The 9,682-nt window shown below is 38.4% G+C and overlaps 1 pseudogene; it reads left to right on the top strand.

Annotated features, from left to right (window-relative positions):
- Nucleotides 1-8,949: 8,949 nt before the first annotated feature.
- On the top strand, nucleotides 8,950-9,682 carry LOC147525187 (uncharacterized; annotated as a pseudogene).

Consider the following 9,682-nt stretch of genomic DNA (forward strand, 5'->3'; position numbering starts at 1 on the left):
TTTATTATACCTTATGAAGTTTGAGGAGAATGCTGGAAACAGAAGAGAGGAAAGAAAGGGCATCATCACGAAGACGTATAACATCAGGACTAGTGTTAGAAAGCAGCTTGAGGTGTTAGAAGATAGTGTGGTGGCTAGGGCAACATACTTAGAATTTAAAGGAACAAGATACGAAAAAAGATAAATTGAAGGTGGAAACCTTTTTTCCATAGAATTAATTAAACTACATCATAGATACAGAAGTAAAAAATTAGAATATTCTTTGACATTCTAAACAAAATACTTACACAAAACAAATCAATCCCTCATCTTCAGTAACTCAGTCCATCTTGAGCAGAAGGATAGTAATCGAAGAATCCATTCCCTCCGCAAGCCTGAAATGGTTACTGCTCTTCAAAATCATAGTTTATAAAGTCAGAGCTAAAGTTATTGCAAAAAGAATAATCATCATCACCGACAATATTAACATTATCAACATTGCTTCCATGTCCTTTTCTCCAAGGCAATCTTCCCAGTACTTGAAGCTCATACTTGCAATATACTAAAACTTTCAACGCATCTAGCAACAGAATACCAATCTCAGTTCATTCCCAACAAAACACCTAACTCATGACCAAGAAACGAGGATTCACAACGTTAATTCAAACACTACTCATGACCAAGAAACGAGGATTGTTCTAGCTTCAAAAGTTGTATTTCAAATGTGAAACCAACTCGCTATAAAGAGAAAGTGCAAATGGTTTAATTACCTCAATGAATGCCACTCTGATTAGAAACTCAACATTGTTTTTTCATTCTTGGCTAGAACCAAAAAAAATTAGAAAACCCAAAAACAGTTCACTCTCTCTCTCCACGAAAAAATGGTAAACTAAGAAAACACCTAAAAACACTTTTGTTTGTCTCCAACCACCCCATTTTCTTTTCTTTTCTTCTTCACTTAAAGTTCACGGCCCTCACCCACCACCACCACAAAGCTATGATAAGCTCTCTATCATTCTCCGCCTCTTTCTTTATGAAAGTTTAAAGCTTTAATTTCAGTTTTTATTTTGGGTCAGTCCTCCATCACTGGTAAAGCTTCGATTTTGGTTTTGGGTATTAATGGGGTTTGGTTCGATATGTGATTTTAAGTCTTTAACTATTGGATTTTGGGATAATTAGTTTGGTAGCCAATTAGTTTTGGTTTTGGGTATTTTTCTAAGTTTTATTCCATTGATTTGGACTTTTTCTTATTCGCAAAATTTGTTCAAAAGCATGCTTTAGGTCCTCAAATCACAATTCATGCAGCAAGGAAATGTAACCACAATTCAGGTTTGTTTTGTATAGTCTCTCCTTTTCAAAGATACATCCATATTCATAATTTTTTTGAATGATGGAAACATGAAAATAGTTATGGTGTTCAATATTAGCTTAATCATTTGAAGATAAAAGTTAATGAAAAAATATATACATATATTATGTTATAGTTACGAGTATGTGTTCTCTACTAAATAAAGGACTTGTTATGACAACTGATATCTTGCACTGAATAATCCATGTTGTCCTTTGTTTTATCATAAGCCTTATGTCTGCTTGCCTAGTTTGATCATGATTATGTCCGAAGTTTAGACTTTTCTTGTTTTATCTGTTTGACATTGTAGACTAATGATAGTGCATATTGGATTGATGGGTAAGGCATGATTTAATATTGGATTGATGCATATTGCCTAGATAGATGATGACATCTGAAGGCACAAAATGATACACAAACTGTGACTAACCATTTCGAATCCGTAACTTCCATCGATAAGTAACAATACGATATCAGCGAACTTTGCTGCATCAATCATGCCATTAATATCATTTGGACACTCCACAAACTGCAAAAATACGCTTCCCGAAATAGTAATTCCAACAGTTCGTCAAGTTATTTAGAGTATGTGTAAGCAAAGTACAACCAAGCAAAGACCTAAAAAGAAAATACTGAATTCTAAATAATACAACGAAACGACACTCAATTACGGCATTTAGAGTATGGTTAAGTATCGAACCTGACATGATTGTAATTAGACCTCAAACTTCAAGAAGGTTTTGTTTCGTGTAATGCTTTACAAGAGACTTTATCAAAAGTGATTTCCCAACCTGCAACCAATTTTCAAAATCACAATAACTAAACCCATTTCTCAACTTCCACAAAATTTCAAATGATAGTCAAATATGTAACTCAACAAGAGCTACAATCAAAGACCCCAAACTCAAAATCTATCATCCAAACAATGAATGGCCTACACTGAAATTTCAAAATTCCAAGCTAAAAAAAAATAAGTTAAAAATTACCTTAGGTGGTCCTTGAACAACAACAACATAAGGAGCAGGTTCTCCCAAAATCCTATCAATAGTAAGAACATGTAATCTCTTTTGCTCTTTCTCTGTCGCTCTAGACTTTAACCTCTTTGCTTTATTTTTCGAACTATAAGCAAATGCCTAACAACCCAACATCAAATAACATCATTACTCAAAAGCCCAACAACTCAAATCATTCAAATTAATAAAACCTTAAGCTCTTAAATTCCTCGCCCTAACAACAATCTGTCTGTTAAACAACAATAAAAATCAAAACTTTAGACTGACAACAAAAAAATTGAAAGAATTAAATAATAATAATAAAAAATACCCTTCTTTGACGATTTTGGGATCAGTTGGTAATTGAGAAGAACGCATGAGTTTTGAGACAAAGTAACGGAGGATTCCGATTAGTACCATGACTAGTGAGAGTGGGATTATACCTAATCTCTAATTGCCGTGTCTAAAACTAGATCTTCTACTATTATTATTAATTAATTAATTTAAGATCACCTTTCGAAAACCCTAATGGGGGAAGAGAGTAGTAGCAACTATGAGAGAGACAGAGAGGTTTTCTATTTCGCGATTTCTTTTTTGTTTCCCTATTTTCGAAATTTCGAAGTTGTTTTGGTTTTTTGGGATTTCTAACACTTATCACATGGTTTTCAAGCGTTAGAAATTAATTCTTAAAATTCATCCGAATTTAACCAACACTTTACAACATTACCAACGTTTAGAAAGCGTTGGCAAATTACCAACGACTAAAAACTGTTACAAAGCAAAAAAGGTGCGTGTTACAAATATCCTGTTATGGTGTAGTGCCTTCCATAAGCACAATGTTTCTGCTTTATATTTGCTTAGATCAGTGAATCAGCAAAGTGATCATTATCTAAATGGAAGTCAAGTAAAAGCAGTACATGTTCACGATTCCGAAGAGAATGTCGGAATTCTGCTGGATATTTCGGTTTTTCAAAAAAAAACGTAAAAAACAACATACAGTCTAAATCAAAATATGACATGGGTCGAAATATTGTCAATTTTGGTTTTCTAGATTTTTGAAATTCTGAAATCTCGAACTATGAGTAAAAGTCAATTTACCAACTAATATCGTATGTGTCAATGGTTCAAAATCCAACCACACTAAGCATATTCTCGCCTTTACACTGTTATTTTCATTCCTTGTTTTCTTAAATATTTAAAGACAGCAAGTAAATTCATCAATATTCAATTGGCACTGGAAATGTAAAGTAATGTGGAATAAGTATAGAATTAAGGTGGAATGGTTACACGCACATCTCCTCAACTTGGAGGGAATGTAACTTCGGTGCAGATGCATGTGCTTAAAAGGGTGTGACACTTCCAAGAGGAACAACACAATGGTGGATTAGAAAAGCAATGCAAGTTTTAACAAAAGGATTGAGAGTCAAGACTTGACCTATTTCATATTTCTAAACTGATAGCAGTATGTAAAGCAGCATATATCAGCTATAGATCGAAGCACTTGTGTAATGTAACACCACTTTTATTATCTAATCAATACAATTACCTTAGAAAAAAAAATCATAATCAAAATCAAAATTCAATTAGAAAAGATGTATAAAGTAATTAACGATAATAAACACAAATTGTTTAAGCATCCTAGCCACCGGAGGGACTTGATCCATTTTATTTTATAAAACTTGATAAAGATGTTATATATTCAGCCTTCTAAAGCAAGACGCTTTCAGATAAATGTTGTCTTAGTTTAAATCAAATAAGTCGGTTATTTAGTGAAGGAAAATTGAAACTTGATGCAAACCCTAAGGTGAGAGGCTGTTAATTAACGCCCATACCACACACTGCGCTCTGAAAAAAAAAAAGGCTCTGAACAGTAAGGGGCTATTTGTTTTTTTGGGTTAAGTTATAAGAGGGTCTTATAAGACCATGTGTTATAAGAGGGTCTTATAAGATGGTCTTATAAAGTGGTTTGTTTTTCATTTTAAGTTCCTCTTATAAGCACTTGTAAAAATAGAAAAAACAAATACATGACATCTTATATATGGTTATTTGACAAATATAACCGTACTTTACATCACATTTGACTTGAATAGATTAATTTGAAATAAGCGTATAGTTTGATTTTCGATTTCAAATCAATTTTGATAATTAGAATATCAATTTTAGAAAACTACTTTAATTGGCGGTGGTGGTAGTGGTCTTAATAGCACGGTGGTGGTGGTAGTGGAGGTGATGATATTGGTCTTAATAGCACGGTGGTGGTGGTGGTAGTAGAAGTGGTGGATGTCTTAATATCACGATAGTAGTGGTGATAGTCTTAATAGTACGGTGGTAGTGGTGGTGGTGGTGGTGGTAGTAGAGGTGATGATATTGGTCTTAATAGCACGGTGGTAGTGATGGTGGTGGTGGTGGTAGTAGAAGTGGTGGTGGTGGTAATAGTCTTAATAGTATGGTGGTAGTGGTGGTGGAGGTGATGGTGGTGGTAGTGGTGGTGGTGATAATGGTGGTGGTAGTGGTGGTGGTGGTTTTAATAGTTTGGTGGTGGTGGTGGTGGTAGCCGGTGGTAGCTAGGGCAATAAAGTTATTTAAAGAAGAAGATAATGAAAAGGGAAGAAGAGAGAAATGAGGCTAGGGGTATATGGACGTGGGTGTTTGAGTCATTTTTCAAGTTATAAGACATATAAAATTGAAATAGATCCAATTTTGATACTTATAGAATTGGAGCCTCTTATAAGACATTTCTAGTATAATGCCTCTTATAAGAGGCAAAAAACAAACCAAAAAAATGTCCAAAATCACTGAGCCACATCTTATAAGAGGTTATAAGACCTCAAGATCTTATAAAATGCAAAAAAAAAAAATGGCCCCTAAAACTGCTTTCTCTCTCTCTCTCCTCCTAGATCTACTCTCCATCTCTCAAATTTAGTTGTGAGGATGAAGAAGAATAAAGGGGGGAGAGGTGCTGGCAGCTTCGCCTGAATCTAGTCTCTATCGGCACCGGTCATGCAATAACGGCTACAAAATTCCGGGATGTATGAATGGTTCTACTTTGGTCCTTTAGTTCACCTTGAGGGTTGTTTTGTTTGTAAATTTGACCTTGTAATAAGCATGATCTTCTTTTAGTTGTATTTTTTTCATGTTTTAGTTCTTTTGAAATGATTGGGATATCCGGTAGTAGCCTCCCAAATCACTTTTCAGTGGTAATTTTGGGTTTTGTGTGTCTGTTAAAGTTGGGTTCCTATATGGTTGTTGATTCTTGTCTTCAAGATATTTGGGTTTGGGTCTTGTTTCCTCATCTTCTATCCCCCTCGTGTGTAGATACCTTGGGGAGTTTTTTTGTCATGTTCACATATATGAGCCTCTAATATATTAATAAAATTAATCATTCACATAAGTTCGAGCTTATGGAGAAATTGGCAATTTAACATGGGGTTAGAGTCACTGGTTTCTGAGAGGTCTCGGGTTCAACTCCTACCAAGTGAAGATGTCAAGTCCTTTTACTTTTATATTTTCTAGCGTGTCTCGCTGAGGGGGAGTATTGACATATATGAGCATCTAATATATTAATAGAATTGATCATTCACATAAGTTCGAACTTATGGAGAAATTGACAATTTAACACACTTTCCCAGCATACTTTCCCTTGCAAAAACCGGGTGGAGGATCCATATAAATAGTCTCAGTAATATTACCATGGAGAAAAGCATTTTTGATGTTCAACTGATACAGATGCCAAGAATGAGATGATGTCAAAGAGATCAAGAGCCATACAGAGGAAATTTTAGCCACCGGAGCAAATGTATCACCGAAATCCTTACCATGAATCTGAGTAAACCCTTTGCAACCAACCGTGCCTTGTAACGATCCACAGTACCATCTGCAAAATACTTAATAGAAAACACCCATTTACATTGAATTGTTTTCCCACCAAGTAGTAGGGAAACCATATCCCATGTGTGATTTCGTTCCAATGCTTCCATTTCACATTGCATTGCAACAACTCAGTGGGGAGCACACAAAGCTTCATAAACATATCTAGGAATGGAGATAGAGGATGTTGTAGCTAAGAAAGCTCGATAAGAATAAGAAAGTCTCTGATAAGACACAAACTTGCTAATAGGATGGTGCGTGCAACATGTAGTAATGAGACGATCAGTTGGATGTCTATCCCGTGAAGACTTACGAGGTAGTGGTGGTGTGGTGGCGGTGGTGGTACCGGTGATGCAATAGGTGAATCATATGTAGAAGTCAGCTCAACAACAATATCAGAAGTACGCAAAGGTGATAGTCCCGAATCAAAGGAGTCGGGAATAAGCGGCGGTGGTGGAGCCTGAAGGTAAACCTGTAAATGCTCCTCAAATGGATGAGAGTCATGATCAAACACAGGTAAAGGCCGAACGGGGACAGAGTTGTTGCAGTAGGTACAAGCGGTCTTTGAAAATAGGGATTACTTCCAAAGAAAGGTGTAACCTCTAGAAATGTAACATCTATAGTATGATATAACTTATGTGCTAGAGGATCATAACACCGATATCCCTTTGAAAAATGAGTGTACCCCAGAAATATACATTTAATAGCTTTATCATCTAACTTTGTACGAGTTGGGCTCCAATTTTGCACATAACACACACATCCAAATACTCTGGGAACAATAGAGAATAAAACTATATCAGGATGAAGAACATGGAGAGTGGATTTACCATGTAAGATACGACTGTAGGAACCGTTATGGTCGCAGTATAAAAACCGTGAAAACCATGCACAACGGAATAAAGGTTCTCACGATTTGGTTAGAAACATACCTTAGATCAGCTGCGATTTCTCTGAGAATCCAAGCTCTACGAATCAGCAACCTCTTGATCTTCTGTTGTATTCCTATCCTTAGAATGGACATTGTGTGGGCAACGATCTACCAGCCCCTTCTTTCTCTCTTGGCATCTCTCACTCACAAGATCATAACCGAATTTGGAACTAGTCTTTCTTGAGCAAAACCTGAGTTTTTCCTTAGTGTAAAACGCCAAAGAAAGAGGTTTCTATTTATAGGCTACTCTGTGGACCGCTTTCAAAGAAGATTTGCCAAAACACACCGGTTGAGGGTTGTGAGTAATTTTTTTGGAGATGGTGATTGGGGAAAGATGAGACTGGACTTGGTTTTGAAGTTGCCTACGCACTCCAAAGATATTGCTTGGGATCAAGTCTCGATTGCGAAGTTCGGAAAAATGACGAAGGTTGGATTTTATAGGTAGCATTGGTGATAGTTACTTTCTCTCGTTCCAATATTCCAATCGTGGGAGGAAGTTGGAGAACTGGCGGAGAACTGTCCAATCATGGGATGAAGTTGGAGAGTTGGGGACATCCGTCGCCTTTGTAGAATGAAGTTGAGAACTGGCGGGACATCCGCCGGTTCGTGGAATGAAGTTGGTTTATCTTGGAGAACTGTCCGGCTCGTGGGATGAAGTCGAGAATGGCGGGAGAACCGCGGGCGTGGATTGAAGTTGGAGAACTGGCGGGACATCCGTCGACTCATGGGATGAAGTTGGATAACGGGCGGGACATCGTCGGCTTCAGTAGAATGAAGTGGAGAACTGGCGACATGTCGCCGGCGTGCGGAATGAAGTTGGTTTATTGGGCGGGAGAACTGTCTTTCGTGGGATGAAGTTGGTTTCTTGGCGGAGAACCGCTGTCGCCTTCGTAGAATGAAGTCGAGAACTGGCGGGACATCCGTAAGCCATAGAATGAAGTTGGAGAACTGGCGGGACATCCGCTGGATTCGTGGAATGAAGTTGGTTTATCGGGCGGGGAGAACTGTCGGGATTGTGGATTGAAGTTGGAGAATCGGGCGGGAGAACCGTCACCGTGGAATGTAGGCTTTCAAAGCATGGGCTTTTCATAGATAAGTTTCGAGCATGGGCTCGAAGCGTGGGCTTGTTTATAGTTTATCGAGCGCGTGGCTTGTTTATAGTTGGGCCCCGGCGTGGGCTTGTTTATAGTTGGGCTCGTGCATGGGCTCGGCGTGGGCTTGTTTATAGTTGGGCTTGGCGTGGGCTTGTTTATAGTTGGGCTCGAAAGCATGGGCTTATTTATAGTTGGGCTCTGAGCGTGGGCTTGTTTATAGTTAAGCTCTGAGCGTGGGCTTGTTTATAGTTGGGCTCTGAGCATGGGCTTGTATTGAATTGGGCTTATATTGGGCCACATTTGTGGGGGCCGGAACATCAGCCCTCTCTTTGTTACATGGGCAAGGCCCGTGGCAAAGAAGTATTAATATTTATGGTACTTGGTAGGTTAGTAAATTGGTAAAAATGATGGGATCCGGTGCATTAGTGCTGGTATTATCAAGTCCAGCGGTAATTGGACTTCTCGCGGCAATCTAAACTCGAGCCAATTCATTCATGATCAAGTCCGGGGGTAATTCAAACTTCCGCGGCAATCTAAACTCGAGCAATTCAAACTGCGGCAATCTAAACTCGGCGGCATCGGCAGTTCAAAGATTCGCATTACGGGATCGGCAAAAGTGATCGAAGCAACGCCAAAGGGATCGGCGGCATGTCTTACACGTTGGTCGGCAATTAATTAAATCCCAACTTTCTTTTTCAAAAATTCATCGGTCATGGCCATGACAACAAGCAACTCGAAATGGCCTTGAAGACACCTAAACTCAGCTTCGTCCAATATCAATTTAACAAATTTAACAAGTACAGCCGTTTAGTATCGCTGAAACATGTGGTTGCTAAATCAATATTTAACAACCATATTAGGATCTTTTGCAACCGGGGACCCTTTCATAAATTTTTCCATCATATATTTGGAGAACCGGGGAGAGATCCTAATGTTCGCCTTTCGGCAACAATCTGGGCCGAGCTTTTACCGAAAGTGAAAAGGGAATTTGATAAAGCCGAGCCTTTTATTTGGAGGCAGTTAAAATTTTGGAGTAATCATATGGATCGGTGATGTAATGCGTGTAGGGGCTGCTTTGCACAACCTTGGGCAGTTCTATCTTGTACAGTGGCAGCTCGAGAAAGCTCATATCTATTATGAGCGAGCTTTGAAGATAAAAGGACGTGTTCTTGGACATGGCCATACAGACTATGCAGATACAATGTATCATCTTGGAACGGTGATGTACCTTGAAGGAAAAGAGAATGATTCGGAAACCCTTATCAGGAATTCAATCAGTATTCTTGAGGAAGGTGGGCAGGTTGAATCTTTTACATGCTTGAGGAGATTGCGTTATCTTTCTCGGATCCTTCTAAAGTCTAACCGACTTACAGAGGCTGAAAATGTCCAGAGGAGGATCCTGCACATCATGGAACTTTCTAAGGGGAGGAAGTCCTTGGAGACCGCCATTGCAGCTGAACACCGGCCTTGA

Source organism: Coptis chinensis, chromosome 1 (assembly GCF_015680905.1).
Source record: "Coptis chinensis isolate HL-2020 chromosome 1, ASM1568090v1, whole genome shotgun sequence".
NCBI lineage: Eukaryota > Viridiplantae > Streptophyta > Magnoliopsida > Ranunculales > Ranunculaceae > Coptis > Coptis chinensis.